The sequence below is a fragment of the Vulpes lagopus genome, chromosome 10, assembly GCF_018345385.1.
Source record: "Vulpes lagopus strain Blue_001 chromosome 10, ASM1834538v1, whole genome shotgun sequence".
NCBI classification, from domain to species: Eukaryota; Metazoa; Chordata; class Mammalia; order Carnivora; family Canidae; genus Vulpes; species Vulpes lagopus.
The window spans coordinates 30,397,921-30,415,760 of NC_054833.1; the positions used below are offsets into that span (position 1 = coordinate 30,397,921).

General features: G+C 43.1%; 1 long non-coding RNA gene across 2 annotated transcripts in view; it reads right to left on the reverse strand.

Moving 5' to 3' along the window:
• The window catches only part of LOC121500984, a 32,307-nt gene extending 31,074 nt beyond the window's left edge, over positions 1-1,233 (reverse strand). Inside the window, exons 1-2 of one of the 2 annotated variants that reach the window (XR_005990463.1) lie at positions 991-1,233; positions 563-728 (exon numbers count right to left, since the gene is read on the reverse strand). This is a non-coding gene — a long non-coding RNA (uncharacterized LOC121500984). The remainder of the gene's footprint in view (positions 1-562; positions 729-990) is intronic. The other variant, XR_005990464.1, reaches the window with a different exon arrangement.
• Positions 1,234-17,840: the final 16,607 nt, after the last annotated feature.

A 17,840-nucleotide genomic window follows, 5' to 3' on the forward strand; every position in this document is an offset into this window, starting at 1 on the left:
TGAAATTTCCCAATTTTAAGATGTTGGCAACCAAGTCAATGTTATTTAAAATACAACACAATATCTGCCAAACAAAACCCATGTGGATCTGGGGGAAGGGCAGGTTCAGGCTGTGGGCCTCCAGCTAATAACTTCTGAGATATATATATATAAATTAATTCATAGCCAATAATGGTAATAGCTAAGAAAAAAATTGGGTGCTTCACACACATTATTCCATTTAGTCTTCACAGTTGAGAAAGTTAAGTTTATGGAGAACAGGTAACTTCTCCGAGGTTATATAGCTACGCGCATAGCTACGTACGTAGGGGAGCCAGGATTCAAATCCAGGTCGGTCTGACATCAAGTGCTAAACTCTTCACCATTAAGTGATACTGCAATTCCAGAAGCAAACAATAGTTGCCCTTAAACCCACTTATCCCAAGGCATCTATTGAATGGGCCACTGAACAAGACAAGCAGCTGGGTTTTGTGCACATGGAGGCTTGAGGAGCCTTCAGCGGGCCCCACTGGCCCCTCTCAGAGCCGTTCTCCAGTTCACCTGGGCCTCCCATAGTTCTTACCATACTCTACATCGGACGGCCAACTTCCTAAAAGTAGAGCCTTCATCTTCCCTTTCTTTTTTGCCTCTTCCTGGGCATGGTACGCAGTCAGCTGGGCCCCATCAACCCAACCGTAGGTAAGGGAGGTGGGGTGGTTCATAAAGCACACAGCAGAAGAGCTCCTTCCCTAAAAACACAACCCTGCAAATTAGCTCAGGTACCAGACTGGCAGCAGCCCGCTCAGAAAGCAAGAGTAATGGGTATCACACTTGGGGTTCCCCAGGTAGTAGCCTGGTGCTCTAGGGATATCAGTGGTAGCTGCCCCAAGGAAGTGAATGTCCTCTATAGGCACATTCTCGACATTGCCATGAAAGAAAACCAAGATTCCAGGTGTGACCGGATGCTGGGGGGCATAGACAGGAACCCAGGACTGGGGTGCTGGTGCTCACCTGCAGGCTCTGACCGTGGCGGGCATGTCACGCAGCAGGACGCCTGGACCTCTATTCTCTGTACTGACCACAGACCTTCTTTGCTCCACGGCCTGTGAGTCCTTTCCAGAAAACGGGACAAACCCCTGTCCTGACTCTTCTGCCATTGCAGCTAAATTTTCAACTGTCCCTATGGGCTGCTTAGCCGCCGAAGAGATGCCTCATGGGAGCGCAGAGGACAAGCAGGCCTGTCGGCTCACAAGCCTGCTCATACCAACATGCCTTTCCCTGCTTGCCCAAGACACAAGGCCTCCCCAGTGACTGTGCCTTGCAGGAAAATTCTCACTGTCCCTAAGGCAGCCCAAATTCTTTAAGCACGTATGTCACCTCCAACTCCTTCTACAGCCCTCACCTGCCTCAGAGACCATAATCATTCAAGGAAAAATAAAGTAAAATTTCCCAACACCCTCCTCCTCCTCCCCACGGACCCGCTTTGTGCACACGTGCAGCTGGAAAGCAGCTCCTGGCTCTCAACCACCAAGGCTTTCCATTCCAGTTAAACTGTGATGTTGCCATGGAAACAACCAGTGAGGTGTTTCTCTGGCTGTGACCCAGGCTGAGGACCCGAGGCCCATATTGCAGACACCCTCATGGGCTGGCATCCCAGGAGCCCTATGCCACCCCCCTGCAATCCAGGGCAGTCCCCCAGACCTCTGTGGGGCTGTTGGTGTGTGTGTGTTGGTGTGTGTAGGTGCACGGGCTCACATGTTTGTTTTCTTTTCAGCCCAGCCCCTCCCAGCACACAAAAGGCACATTCTTGGGGGGGGGGGGGGGAAGAAAGAAAAAAAGAAAGAAAGAAAAGAAAAAGAAAAAATGTATTTTTTTTTTCTGCATTCCAGCTGCCTGAGCTAAGCGGAGGAATGAATGGTTTGGGAAAAATCTCACACAGGAATAAATTTACAAGGGACAGCTGAGCGGATAAATTCAGTCCCCAAAGAGGGGCATTACGAGGCCTTTTGGCAGGAGACCTGCCCCTTGTGCAAAGCTGTCTAAAAAGAAAAACAGAGCAAGAGAGGGGAGCTTTCAAACCCACCCCAAAATAAACCTTTCAGAAATCCTTTTAACTCCCTCTAGCTGTTAGCATTTCAAGACAGGAGGAGGCCCATTAACAAAGGCCAATCAGTCCGTTCTTGGTGGCCCCCCTCTGTCCCTGGGCTTGTCTGGGATGCGGCTTTCGCTCCTCCCTGGCCCAGGTAAAGGGTTCAGGCTTACCCCAGTTTTCTGGTTCGACTTGTCCACGTTCAATGACAAAAGTGGAGTTTGACCTAGTAAGAGTCTGGCAAGCAGCTAGGGATGTCTCCTGAGGCAGCCCCCTCGGCTGAAAAGTGGGCCAGACAGGATGGGGCAGACTGGACGGGCTGGGGCTGGGAGCTGGATGTAGGCCCCGCCGAGCGGGAAGAGGGGAGCGCTAGGAGAGGATGGCTCAGTGACAGGGGAGGGCGGCTGCCCCCAGGGCTGGAAGATGCTGTGTCCAAACGTGATGCTTGTTCCTTGAGCGACCATAGTTGTTTTCTACAAAGATTGGGTAAGATTAGGCCAGAATCATTTTTTGGACATTTCCCCCCAAAAAGGGTGTCGAACACTTGCCTCTCCCCTGCTTCTTTATCACTTCCTTGACTCAGCACAGCTAGCGGCCGGTTACTAGAGTCAGGAAATCCCCCTTGGTTACTCCGAGATCTGAAAACTCAGCAAACCCATGTCCTCTCCCTTTTCTCTGGAAACCAAATCCTAGAACTTTTACAGCTGGCAATGAGCTTCTTGTTCCTTGTCGTAGCTTTTCCCAGGCTCCTTCACCCCCAGGAGAGCCTGAGACTCGGAGCCGAGCCTTACGGGCTCCTCCGGGAAAGCCGAGCTGCTGGCCGTCCCCAAACACGTCCACGCGGCCTGCCTCGAGCGGTGCAGAGCTCGAGGTACATTGCCCCTTCTCCATGGTGTCCTCACTCCTGAAGTCATCGTGGGGCAGGGCCTGGGAAGCATTTACAGTGCTGTCCTGCTCTGTGTGCGCACCCGGAGACATAGAAAGATGTATCTACACACGCAGTGATTACTCCCTGCCCCCAGTGGGCCCCGAATCCTGATTAGACAATAATCACCAGTTGCTGTGTGCTGGCTGTGTGCCAGGCCCTGAGCTCTTTACTAAGTTTTTACTGTGATGACTACTTTATTTGCATTCAGTACCCAGGCTGTCCCCGCTGGCCCAAAGTGCAGTTCCTATGAAACCTTTCATGAGCTGAAATGGCCTCAAGTGAAGAAGCAATACTGTCCCGTAAAAGTGAAAATGCTCTTCAGATTCCTTTCAGTTTGCAAAAAACAGGTACCTGTGCAGGTTTTTTGTAAAAAGCGAAGCGGCATGGGATGAGCTTTTGGGTAGCAGGGAGATGGATGGTGTTCGAATGCTCAGAGGAATCCAACTGGAAGTGAATCCTGGTTTGGCCTCTTAGCTCTACGTCTTTGTGCGTTAACCTCCGAATCCATTCACAAAGGTTTTCCTCATTTGTGAAGCAGATAAGAGTATCTATTTTGCACGACGGTTGTAAGAATTCAGCGAAACCATGTTTGCAAAGCTTCAGCTCAGCGACAAGCATGCAGTGCTCGAAATGCTATTGATCAAACAGCGCTCAAAGGGCCGGACTGAGATTCTGGGTTAGTGAACACATGGTGAACAGTTCAGGGCATAGAAGCCCTGGTTCCTCCCCCATATCTTGTCTCATGCATCCCTTCCACCTGGCTATTCGTGAATTCCAGAAACACTTCCTTTATCCTCAATGGGGGAAACCAGCTACCCTTCATGTGAAAATCCTGCCAGGTTCTCAGCCAAAACAGCAACAGTCCATGGTCATTGCTTAATCCTCGCATGTTAAACAAGGACCAGAATGTGTCCTACTACAAGAGGGAAATGACAGAGAGGCGCTGCACATGGTCCTGCACCTCTTCAAAGGAAGAATGCTTCACCAGTATCTTACTTTTGTCCATGTCTTTTGAATCATATGTAAATAGAAACTGGGTGAGGTCTACCATCCATATTCAGTCTTTTTTAGCAATTAAATATTTTGCCTTAATAAGGAAAGAAAAAGAGGCACCTAAGTGGCTCAGTGGGTTAAGCATCTGCCTTCAGCTCAGGTCATGATTCTAGAGTCCTGTGATAGAGCCCCCGTATCAGGCTCCCTGCTCGGTGGAGAGTCTGCTTCTTCCTTTCCATCTGCTTCTCTCTGCACCCACTTATGCTCTCTCTCTCCCTCTCTTTCTTGCTCTATCTCCCTCTATCTCAAATAAAAAAACTAAAATCTTTAAAAAAATAAGGAAAGAAAAAAACAAGGATATTTTAATGAGTAAAAACATACTTATATACATACTCATGCAAATATATGCAAAAGTAAATTGGAAGAAGAGTCCAGACACTGATGAAAATGGTTACCTAAAGAAAGTGGGTTGAAGAAGTTATGGATAAGAGTGAAATCTTCTGAGTGTATGTTTTGCAATATTTTATATTTCAATTAAGCAGATGTTTTACATATAAAAACCACAGTTAAAGCAAACAGGAAAAGAAAACAAGTCATAAAATCAGACATAGAAAGTATAAAATAATCCAACTGCATAGCATATTAAATGATCAAAGAAATGAACAATTAGTAGTTTTATGTTACTATAATATTGACAATGCAATTCGAAGATGTTTTATAAAAATTGTAGGAAAAAGTACTAATGCTTAAGAAATAATGTTCTCACTGAAGAGATACAATTATAGAATGAAAGAGGCCAAGAGAAAACTAACATTAAATATGAAAAGGAAAAAGTGGCATTAATATTTTGAGTAATAATCAAGGGTCCAAACGGCCGCCCCTGATGTGACCATCAGCGCCTGCCAATGGTGCTCGGCTAGGACTGTCGTGTGAGAAGATAACATCTCTGCGTCGCCAGCCCTTCCCAGCTAGTAACCCTCAAAAATAGCTGCCCTCTTCCCCCAGCTGGAAAGGAACTTGGGAGAAGGCAAGAAAATGAGTGACTTCTTGGCTGCTTAGAACCTGTAGCTTTGTCCTGCAGGGACCAGCTGTGGCTCTGAGATGTTTCCTTCTGGTGGCATTTATATGACCCATGTGCGTCCCCTTTTTCTATCTTCTACTGGCTCCCTTAAGAGGCAAGAAATTAAAAAAAAAAAAAAAAAAAAAAAGAGGCAAGAAATTATAGTGAAACCAAGAAAACACATAAGAAACCCAACTTTGCCTCTTTTGAAAGTTGCCTTTTTTGAGCTTGTGTCTTTGGTTAAGTCATCCCTGCTTTCTTTCTGAGCCTCAGTTTCCTAATCTGTAAAACTGGTATACAATAATGTGCATCTTGCTAGATAGTAAAATTTAGAGATGATGTGTATAACACACTTAGTATATATAGTCAATAAATGGTTAGTATTGTCAGTATTTTTATTAACATACAAAAATGCCTCATGAGTTGCAAAATTTCATATAAATGTCAAGTATCATTAGTTATGCTTCAGTTTTATCAGAGATCATACATGACGCCTCTGGTACTGTGTAAAGAAATCACACAGAACTTAGCTCCGCCTCAGTGTGACAGCAAGTACGACACGCGGGCAGGATCCACAGCCTGCAGAAGAAAGTCAGCCAGCGGATATCTGAGTTCACCGTATGCCTTGTCATTTAGGGGCATAGGCTGGGGTATAGTTATCTTTGGGATGGAGATGCAGGAATAGCCTTAAGTGTGTTCCCTTCTTGCAATGAATAGCAGTTACTAAAACCTTTTGGAGGAGCACAAACACGGGCCATTCGGTGTTGGGTAGAAAAGGTAGAGGTGGAGGCTGGGATTGTTTTTGGTGTTCTGTGACCACACCACAGGCTACAATATGTTTTTAATAAACAATCACTAATAAATGGACAATAACTGCCTTATGAAGCCTAAATCAAATGCATGTTTGAGAGAATGAAGCACTATTGAAGAGGGAATTCACTGATATGTTCTTGTTGTAAGCTCTTGCTTTTGAAATGTCAGGGCTCCATTCTGTCCAGGAGATCTTGGCTTTCAGAGGAACTCAAAAATCCAAGCAAGAGATTCATCTATCTAAAGAGAAAATGATGGCCTTTCTGAAGGGTGTGGGTAATGGTCACAAGAATGATGACAGCCAGCTAGAAATCTCATTCTCACTAGGGCCAAAGGAAAAGGACATCCTGGGGAGGTTCTGCATCCAAACCAAACATTGTAATCATTAAGGTCTATCGTAAGCTTCCAGTCATTTGCCAGGACAACCCTGTGCAGTTTACAAACATCACCTTGTTTAATTTTGGTGACAATTCTCAGAAGGAGTTAGTATTAGTGTCACTTACTAATGGTGCTGAGAGAGATTCAGAAACATGCTTAACAGTGCACAGCTAGCATGTGGTAGAATGAGGATTCCAACCAGGTCTGGCTGCCTGGCCCCAGAGCTGACACCCCCGGCTGACTGGCTATTCCTAGGATATCACCCTATAGTGCCCATTCTTATTTTTAGGGTGTGTCCTCCAACACCTGTCTCAACGTCTTCCTCAGTAACAGAACCCCACAAAAATTAGGTGGATGTGTTGCTACTCAGAGCAAAGACACATTTCCCAGTCTCTCAGCAGCTACATGGGGCCATATGACTAAGTATTGGGCAGCAGGATAGAAGTTTGAAGCAATGTGTTCAATTTCTGGGAAGTGTCCTTAAAAGGAAGGGATGTGGGCCCTTCCCCTCCCCTTTGCTCCTTTCCTTTTCCAGCTGCTTAGAATGCAGAAGTGATGACAAAAGTTGGAGCCATCATCTTGGGCCACAAAATGGAAACTGTTTATTGAAGATGGCAGAGGAGTAGCATAGGAGTGTGGTCACTGACAGTTAAGGAGCCATAGTAACAACCCTGGTGTGGCTCTCTAGCATTCAGTGTGTGAGTCGGATAAACCTTAATATACTGATTTTGGATTTTCTGCCTCTCAACTGGATAGAATCCTATCTATGACACTGGGAAACCCCTAGTCTTACCCCATCTCTTCCTACTTAAAGTCATTGTTCTTCTCCAAATTATCTTCTTTTCCTCCCATACATTTCCTCCAAATGGATTCCAATTACTCATGTATCCTATCAAACAGTTCACCAAAAGTGACAGAAAGACAGCCTGGGACCTCTGGAGAAGGCAGGTGTGAGTTGGAACCAAGGACCGGGCTCTTAGAGGCAACGTTCTTGGGTTCGGTCAGCAGAGAGAGAGTAGTTCAAACTCACTTATTCCTGCTCACTTAGCCTCCCTGCCCATTTATGAGGCAAAGCATGAATCTTGCCAACAAAATCTTTCCAAGAAAATAAATTCAAGTCATCCTGCTTCTCTGATTTCTCTCCTGCCATCATTTCCAGAAAGATGTACATGATGTGGTTGTCATGAAACATCTGTCTATAATCTCACCCACAAGTGCCAGGTTCCAGGCAGGACAAGGCCAGACTAGACTGGACTTTCCCCTTCTGTGTGTGTCATTCTTGTTTATCTTCCAGGACAAGTCTGTCTGAGTATGGCTCCAAAGAGAAAAGATTCTTACATCTCCCATGGGAGTGGTTCAAAGAGTTCCAGCATGGATGAGACCTAAAAGTTCCCTAAATCACTGAATCTTAAAGCTGCAGAAACTATAGAGGTTACTTGGTTGAAAAAAGATGATGATCTTACAGTTGAAGGAAGCAACCTTGTCCAGGCCAAATAGTTTGTTATTAGAGAAGTGAGACCACTAATAATAATAATAACAACAACGAGAAACATTTAATCAGCTCTTGCTATGTGCCAAACTCTTTGCCAAGCACTTAACATGGACTATATAATTTAATTCTCACAACAACCCAATGAAATAGTTACCTAAACCAGAAGCTCAGAAAAACTAAATAACTTGCCTGATTTTATAAGATGATAGGATTTTGAGTTAGGATTCAAACCCAAATGTGTTTATTGCTTGAGCCTGAACTCTGCTCTTTTTATAGCCTCATTCTATCAATTCATTACTTGTTAGAGTGAGACAATGTCACCATCTCCTTCTTCACAATTAAGCCAATCCAGGCACCATGTAGTCTCACCGATTGTTGTCATCAAGATTATTCACACACGGTACTGTCCTTGGGACACCCAAAGACCTTGACACAGTCCCTCTGTGGAAGTCGAAATCTACATCTGAAGGAAGGTTGGGCTTCACATCTTCACATTCACAGGCACCAACCTAAGCAACCACTTTCAAGGTTCAGGCAAAAGCCTAATGCCAGGATCTTCCCATCCTTTCGCCCCCTCACTAGCTTATTCAGTCCTACGAGAGGTAATTATTCCGTCAAATAAGACTGTGTTCAGCATTAGGGATAAAGAATCAAACTAAGCAGACCTGGTACCTGACTTTACGGGACATTTCCGTGGGAGAGATAAACAATAAATGAATAATTTCATAAACAGTTAGTGGCAATTGTGATAAGTGCCACAAAGGAAAAGTGCACGAGTATATAAAAACAGCATACTTGGCAAGGAAATGGAATGTGAGTGAGAAGGCTCTGAGATAGACAGAAACGTGGTAAATTCCAGAACCTGGAAGAAGCCAGGGTGCTGAAGACATGAGTAGGAGCCAAACCATTTAAGACCTAAGAAGCCATGTTAGAATATTGGACTTGATCCTAGGAGTCAGGATGAGCCACAGGAGAGTTTCACACAGGCAAATAACGAAGTCTGGTTTGCACTTATAAATAATCACTTTAGCTGCTAAGTGCAGAAGACATCGATTGAAATGGAGGCAGAGAGGCCTCTCAGGCTGCCACAGTCACTCAAGTGACGGGTGGTGAGTTTGCCCAAACGAGGGAGCACAAGAGATAGACAAGTAGATGCGTTTAGGGTAGTAAACTCGACAGGCCCTATGTGTGGGAGTGAAGAGCTCAAAAGAGTAGCCTTATCTGGAGACATAGATTTCAGAGCTGTCATCTTGCAAATAGTCATTGAAGCCAGAGAGGTGGGTGAGATCTCCCCAAGGGAAGTAATGGGAGAAAAAGTGGTCTTAGGATCAAAACCTGAGAAGTTCTACAATTCAAAATCAAGCAGAAGGAAAAGATCCATCTAAGGAGACAGAGAGAATAAATGGCCAGAGAACCAGGAAGCCATCCAGGGGTGTGTGGTGTCACAGAAGGCAACAGAATGTTCCAAGAAGGAGGGAATAGTCAGTGGTGTGAACATGCCATAGTGAACAAGAAAGATGAAAAATCTTTTTGAGGGCACCTGGGTGATTTAGTTGGTTAAGCATCTGCCTTTGGCTCAGGTTGTGATCCCAGGGTCCTGGCATCAAGCCCCATGTTGGGCTCCCTGCCCAGTGGGGACTCTGCTTCTCCCTCTCCTCCTGCCCATTCTCTCTCTCTCTCACTCATTCTCTCTCTCAAATAAATAAATAGAATCCTTTTTTTTTTAAAAAAAAAAAAAAAAGAAAGAAAGAAAGAAAAATCTTTCTTCATCTTTGAAGCTTGCAGGTTGGTGAATACATAGAAGTGCTGGGAAGATGGCATGACAGAGAAGGGCCTGGAAATTCCTCCCCAATTCTTGCCCCATGCATCTCCTCAAATTATTTTGGCTGTTGCTCTATCCTTTTATAATAAACCATTAAGCCAAGCACTGGTCTAGAGACTTCTACTCGAAGCAGAAGTCCAAAAGCCAATATGTCAGTACCATTTAGAAATATGGCTATTATAGATCACCCTAAAATCTATGACAGCAGTGCTCCCAAAATATTGCTACTAAAAGTTATTTAGGGGTTGGTTAAGAAGGATAAATCAGAAGGAGAAGAAGATGTGTTCCTATAAAGGTGGTTGAGTATGTCCCAGAGCCAAAAAGCTAAAGGGTAAATTTTGAATCAGATGAGGATGATAATAGCGATTACTTGATGAACATTAGTTCTTTAAAAAGAAATGTAAGACAGTATATGTAGAAAGTTCCAAAATTCAAAAAAATAGAAGCATTGTAAACTAGTTTATAGTTAAAATATTTTTAAGTATTTCTGTTAATTAAAGACTTTGAAGGAGACTTAGAGAAACTATTGTATAAGAATTTATATTTTAGGGGCACCTGGGTGGCTCAGTGGTTGGGCGTCTGCCTTTGGCTTGGGTTGTGGTCCTGTGGGGAGCCTGCCTCTCCCACTGCCTATGTCTCTGCTTCTTTCTCTGTGTCTCTCATGAATAAATTTAATTTTTTTTAAATCTTTAAAAAAAAGAATTTATATTTTTGAATATTGTGCCTGAACATGACTTAATCACTAGAGAAACTTCCCAGCTCAAAGACATATATAATAGCGTTGCTTCTTATACATTGCTGCTTTATGATCAAAGATATATACTATGTCAGTATTTTAATGTGGTTACATTTAGCAAAATTTGAGGATAAAAGCTTATAAATATTAACCTCTTTATAATTTTAATAGTTTCCAGAAATTCTTGATTTCCTGGTTAAAGGATCTATGAGAGCAGTGTCTAAAATCAGTGGTTTTTTTTTTTTTTTTACTAAGTATGTGTTCTTTCCAATGCTTATGATAGTATCAGCCATGGAGACTGAATAGTCCAAAAATGTGAATTAAACATCCCCCAAAAAAGATAATAATGATGCCCATTGAGTAGAGCACATGTTACTGACTTTAACAAAAGCCATTTTAATAAATTGGTAAGGATCGAAGCCAAGTTGGAATGCAATCCAGAGTGAATCGGAGGGAAGGGTGTGGAGATGACCATTCTACAGACCCTTTTTCATTTTAGAGTTAGCCTGGATTAGCTCTGGCTCACAATCCTTTCAGGGTCACTCTAATTCTCGCCTCTCTCCCATAGGAGGAAGATGTTAGCAGATTGGAACCAAAACACTCTGGCTCTAGTCCAGCCCCAAGATTAAGATAATGACTGAAGAAGTAATAAAGCTCTAAGTCTAAGTTTGTATGAACTGGGTCAATATTTTTTAGAAACTTGTAATATTAAATTATCTTGTAAATGTTATATGTCGGCTTGGGGAATGATAATTTTCTAACAAGCTAGGACTTGACTACAGGATAATAAACATTATTTGATGCTAACAGAGTTGGGACTTGGAGTGTGAAGGAAATCAAGGTGTGACTAGTGGGATCAAAAAGGCAAATAGAAGAAGGACTTGCCAAAGACAAGAAGTGATTGAGTAGGAATAACATAGTCAAGGCTAGAGACTAAGGATTGGGTTAGCTGATGACACTTGACCAGATAAAGTCACCCAAGGTGGAATCCAGGGGTGTGAAAAACACACCTAAATGTTAGGTGGCAGGGCACCTGGGTAGCTCAGTTGGTTAAGTGTCCAACTCTTGATTTTGGCTCAGATCATCATCTCAGGGTTGTGAGACTGAGCCCCACGTTGGGCTCTGCGCTCACTGCAGAGTCTGCTTGAGATCCTATCCTTCTCTCTCTGTCCCTCCCCCTGTTCATGCTCTCTCTCTCTCTCTAAAATAAACTTAATCAATTAATTAAATGTTATTGGCTAGAGTGGGAGAAGTTACCACTGCTTCCAGGGGCTGGGATTTTGACTATATTAACTCAGCCTTGATATTTCTTCCACCCACCCTACGAAGTATCATTAGTCTCATTTTACATAAGACAACTTGCCTTAGGTCACATAGCCAGGGAGTGGCACACCAGGACACACTACCTTACTCTGTAATGTGTGAACCCAGCAAACCTCCCTCTCCTCCCAGTGTGACGTACCATCACTTATAGGTGGAGGATTCTTTGCTCCCGGCCTTCTACTCTAGTTTCTTAATCATACTGCTATCCATGGTTAGGGGCCAGGGGCACAAAGCAACCTTCACACGGTTACTGCAAAACTCACTCTGCCCGGCTCCTGCTTCTGATGTAGCAAGCCAGCAGAAAATTCTTCAGGTTGGCTATCCTGATGAAAAATCTCTCTCCATTATCTTAAAATCATCTCTCTGTAGGAACTGAACACACAGCTATAGCAACTCTGAAGGCAAACCAGGACTACCAGTTGATTAGCTCCTGAAATTAGATCCTGGAAACCCACCCCTCCTCCCACTTTGTGTGGCTGACAGCATCATTTTGTCCTGGATTTTGAACAACCCCACCTAGTGCAGTTTGTAGCCATGCAGAAGACCCAGGAAGGATAGCAGATATTCATCACAAGTGCTTGCAAAACATTGCCGACTGAGCAATTTTTGTCCTCATTCACTGTTCCAGACACACAGGATAGCTCCCAGGCGCTGACTGCAAACAGCTGACTCTGCACATCCTGAAAGAACACAAAGTCACCTCAAACGGTGTGTGCCTGTGCATCTGAAAGTATACATCGTTGCGTGTGCATGCATGCGTCTAAGAGAGGACTTAGATTTTCCAACCAACCGTTGAAAGCTGATTCCATCTGACCTGACCTTTTTAGGCACATGTTGGAGCTTTAGAGAGAAGTTAAGCAGGATGCAAATAAGATCATTCCCTTGAGTGTCAGGCAATGTGAAGCATGATGTTTGGGGAGCAGTTCAGTTTGTTTGTATCTTTACTTCAACTGAAGCTCTTCCGTTTCCACGTGGCCCAGGGATGAAGTGCGGAGCCCCTCTGGGGCCTGCTGGAGCTATTTTCCCAGTTGCTAAGCAATATCAGTCCCACTTCTTGCCTGGTGAGCTCATGCCTGTGCTGTGGCAGTGACTGTGGGTGATCTGGGATTAGCTTTACAACAACCAGAAAAAGTGGGGGGGGGGGGCGTGCATGTGCAAACAGAACACATGAGCACTGACAAAGTGATGAAGGATGTCTCTGATGGGAGGCCGAGAGCCACGAGGAGCAGTAAAAACAAGCAGTGCCATTCTCAGGATCTACTCTCTGCCAGGTATTAGGCTAGGCACATGAGTTCACTGAAAGAGGGAGGACACAAACAGGGGAGGCGGCCACACGAGAACAGATTCCTGCCATTCACTGTTGTATTTGCCTCACGTGGTGCCTGGCACATGCTAAGAGCTGAGAAATTATTATTCAAATAAATGAGTGAGTCACAGTATTTAAGAGCAGGAAAGAGCCACCATTGAATCCAATTCTGTCATCTACTCTACGAGACAATCTTTTGGAGGAAATCCATATAAACACCCTCGGTCTATCCCTCGTACACATCTGACTCACATTTACAAGGCCCACACAGGAAAGTTGCAAATAGGGGAGGCTCTGGCCCTCTGCTCCCCACTGCAGAGGACCCAAACAACCCTTGGCAATCAAGAAGAGAAGGTGGGAACCATGCCTGATTGCAAAGATTTGCCCTGGCCCTTCATTCCCACTCTTACCACCCACCGGCCCAAGCCCTGAGACCTCAGTGTGGGCTGCTTCAGCAGGATCCTAGCCATTTCCCCTGCCTTCTTTCTCCTACTGTTTCTCTTCCAGACCATTCTGATAACACAGCAGCAATGGTCTCTCTTTCTGGCAACTAGTTCCTTCCCAAGAGCCTACCCTGGTCTCTCCCAGGCCCTACCAAGCAGCTGTCCTTCTCCTGCAGGCTCATCCCCACCAGCTGGGTTTATCCAATCTCCTCTCTCACAGAGCATCAACTCTGTATTCTGCTCCTGCCAGACCAGGGCTCTGTGCACGCACCACACACATCTTAGCCAGACCCAACGTTGAGCCCTTTACAAACGCCCCCCACTCTTCTCTTTGTCAAACTGCAACCATTACTTCTGTAAGTCCTCCTCCTCCAGGAAGCCATCCTCCTCCATTCTCTCCAAACCTGGTCATCTTATTTTCATCTGGATTTCCAGAGACTTTTTTTTTTTTAACTGTGGTAAAATAAATAACATAAAATTTATCATTTTAACCACTTTTAAGTATACAGTTTGACAGCATTAATATATCCACGTTCCAGAATCCTTCCTAAAACTGAAACTCCATACCTATTAAATAATAATTGCCCATTTCTCCCTCTCCCCAGCCTCTGACAAGTACCATTTCTGACTTATAAATTTGTCTATTCTGGGTACCTCATATAGGTAGACTCATACGATATTTGTCATTTTGTGTCTGGCTCATTTCACTTACCATAATATCTTTAAAATTTGTTCATGTTGTATGACATTTCACATTTTCATTGCTTTTTAAGGACAAATAATATTCCATTATATTTTGTTTATCTGTTCATCTGCCAATGGATATTTGGATTGTTTCCACATGTTTGTATTTTGGCTAATATAAACAGTGCTACTATAAACATTGGTGTACAAATATCTGTTTGAGTTCTTGGTTTCAATTCTTTTGGGTATATCCTCAGGAGTGAAGATGCTGGATCATTTAGTAATGCAATGTTTAATTTTTTGAGGATTTATCATACTGCTTTCCAAAAAACTGAGCCATTTTACATTCTCATCAGCAAAGCACAGTGTGCCAATTTCTCTACATCCTTACTACACTTGTTATTTTCTGTTTTTGTTCTGTTTTTATAATAGCTATTCCAATAGATGGAAGTGTATGTCATGTGGTTTTAATTTGCAATTTCCTATGGCTAGTGATGATGAGGTCTTTTCGTGTGCTTTTTGGTTATATCTTCCTTGGAGAAATAGCTATGCAAGCTTTAACCATTTTTAAATTGGGTTGTTTTTGTTGTTGTTGAGTTACAGGCCAATTCATCTCTTCTTTCTTTTGTTGCCTTTGCTTTTCATATCATCAAAAAAAAAAAATCATTGCTAAATCTACTATCATGAAGACTTATTCCTACATATTCTTCTAAGAGCTTTATAATTTTAGCTCTTACACGATTTTTAAAATCCATTTTGAGTTAAATTTTTGCATATAACATTAGGTAAGGCTCTAATTTCATTCTTTTGCTGTGGATATGCAGTTTCCCCAAGACCATTTGTTGAAAAGATCATCCTTTCCTCTTTGATCTTGGTACTACTGTATAGAATCACTTGACCTTATACCCAAGAGTTTATATCTGGGATCTCTATTCTATTCTATTGGTTTATAGGTCTGTCCTTATGGCAATACTGTATTTTTCTGATTACTTTAGCTTTGTAGTAAGTTTTGAAATCAGGTAGAGTGAGATCTTCAACTGTTTGTTTTCATGGTGTTTGTTTTTGGGTGTTTTGTTTTTGTGGGGTTTTGTTTTGCCATTTGTGCCCCCTTGAGATTATATATGAATTTTGGGAGGGATTTTTTTCCTATTTCTGCAAAAAAATTGATATTTTGATAGGAATTGCATTTAATATGTAGATCACTTTGGGTAGTACCTTGGAAGTTTTAAAAATATTTTCTTGAGGTTATTTATTATTTTTGTGTATAAATGTCTTCTTTAGCCAACTAAATGATAGATTTCTGATCATAATAACTGTGTCTTCTGTCTTTTCTATCTCTGATTGTTTTTAGAACGATAGTGAAGACACTAAGCTATAGACAAAAGGATGAATTATTATCTTTCTAATTAGATTTCTTTAATTGAGAAAACTAGGAGCTATTAACACTATCCCCAGATTTTCTTCTAGCTTTGAATTTTTCTATTGAATGACTTGAAGCTGACCAAGAAAATAATAGGGGCCACCAATCCCTGTCATAAATGGAAGGCACACATTCCCTTCCTGGATCACCACTGAAAGCTGATACACTGACTGCAGGACACACTAGAGAAGCCAACACCTCTTCCTTCCCTGATATTTCCAGATAGTGTTACCATTTGGGTATGACTATTCATAAGAAATCCCAACAGAGGGCCACCTGGGTGGCTCAGTTGGTTAAGAGCCCCACTCTTGATTTTGGCTCCGATCATGATCTCAGGGTCATGAGATCTAACCCTGCACTGGGCTCTGCTTTGGGCACTGAGCTTGCTTAAGATTCTCTCTCCCTCTCCCTCTGCCCATTCTACCACTTTCCAACCCCCACCCCTGACTCTCTCTTAAAAAAAAAAAAGGAACCCAAACAGAAGGTGATTTTCAGACTGGGCAAGCCTCTGTTGATGTTACAGTTGTCATGTTGTGGGGGTAATGTAATTTAATTAATACCATTCATTCAGAGCTTGCTATATGTCAAATATTAAGCAATTAGTATGTTTTACATGCATTAACTTAATGCTCAGGGACAATCAGGCTAAGGGTTTTGCAAGGAAAAAGTTTGGTATCTAATTCTCGAGTGGGAGACCCTAAGGAAAGAAGTTTAGGTAGAGAGAATCCAGTGCATTGTAGCACACAGTGAGTAAAATGCTAGTTGTATACAAAATGGAGGTAATCACACATTAGAAGAGTATTTTCAGCTTGCATTTACTTTTGAGTTTGGGTTCTATCTGTAATAGGACCATAGTGCTGACCTCTGAAGAACCAACAATGAAGTCCTTCTAAACAGAGCTCTGCAGAGTTGAAAATATACAACCCAAGCAAAGGACAAAACTTGGTCTCAGCAAATCGGCCCACCAGAAAGGCCAGGCTTGGTTCCAAGAGTCAAGGCAAGAAAATCTTCCTATACCATGGCTCACCTTATGAGCTGAGCCCTCCAGGACCAATGGAAATTTCTGGCCACTGGTAGGTAGTGTTGACAAGTAATTACTAAGCCTATATAGTCTGTGGTAACTGTTGGGTTGTCCACAAGAATCATGTGGTGCCAGATGTTGCTATTGCACTGAGTGATGTGTCAGATGTGTCAGGCACTAGGACTGTGCTGATTTGTTGCCACAGCAACCGGCAACTGAGATTAAACAGTAGTTTCCCTTGAAATTAGTTGGCATCATATAGACCAAACAGTTTTCTGGTTGAGTACATTTTTAGTTTTCCATGATGTTTTGGTTCTTGTATGACCCAGTGCTGAGATCCTAATCAAGCACGGATGAAGAACCTGGGCAGCAAGCTGTTGCAGCCTATAAAACCTGAGCTTCCTGAGACCTCTCTGTGTTTTCTAGCATATCTTCATTCAGCGAGTCACCTATTCCTCTCAGAATTCCCCACTCCTCACCAGCATTTCCTGGTTAATACAGTCTGCCTGGCCTTTATGTATCCTCCCATCAGCCCTGAAAACACTATGCATTCCTTTAATTTTTATCTGATCCCCATATAAATCAAGGCAGGTGGCCCACAGACAGATGCTCATCTGATCATACACCAAACCCCAAAGTCCAACCAGTCAAGGGCCGAATATAGCAAAGAGCCTCAGAGTGGATAGAAACTAAGTTTATTCAATCCAATTTCAATACTGCAAAGTAACTTGTATTCAACACACTAGTAACATCGATCTCTAGTGTCATTTTCAATAACTGAGGCAAATATTTACATGCGTCAGGTCTTATTTGAACTGCTTATTTGTCTTTGTGGCATGTGTCATAATCCTTCAATGGCTTCTTCCTGCCAAGAATACAAAGTGCAAGCTACTTACATCAGCAGTCAAGGGCCTTCAAAGTACTCCCTGGCCTACACTCTCCAGTCTATCTTGGCTCATTTCCTTACAGCATACCCACGCATTTCTGCCTCTGTATCTTTGCTTATCATACTTTCTGCCACTGTAGTGGCCCCTATGCCTCACCATCACCAAGTTCCTGGCAACTGCCAAGTCCAGGATCAAGTTAAAGTAACTGAAAGGATTAGAAGTTAAAGTTCAAGAAATTTCCCAGAACCAAAGTTAAATAATAGAAACTAAGAGAGGAAAGGTAAGAAGTTAGAGGATGAATCCAGACAAATCTATATCCAATTTCCAGTAGAGGGAAGATATAAAGTCAAAAGGAGGGGATCCCTGGGTGGCGCAGCGGTTTAGTGCCTGCCTTTGGCCCAGGGCGCAATCCTGGAGACCCGGGATCGAATCCCATGTCGGGCTCCCGGTACATGGAGCCTGCTTCTCC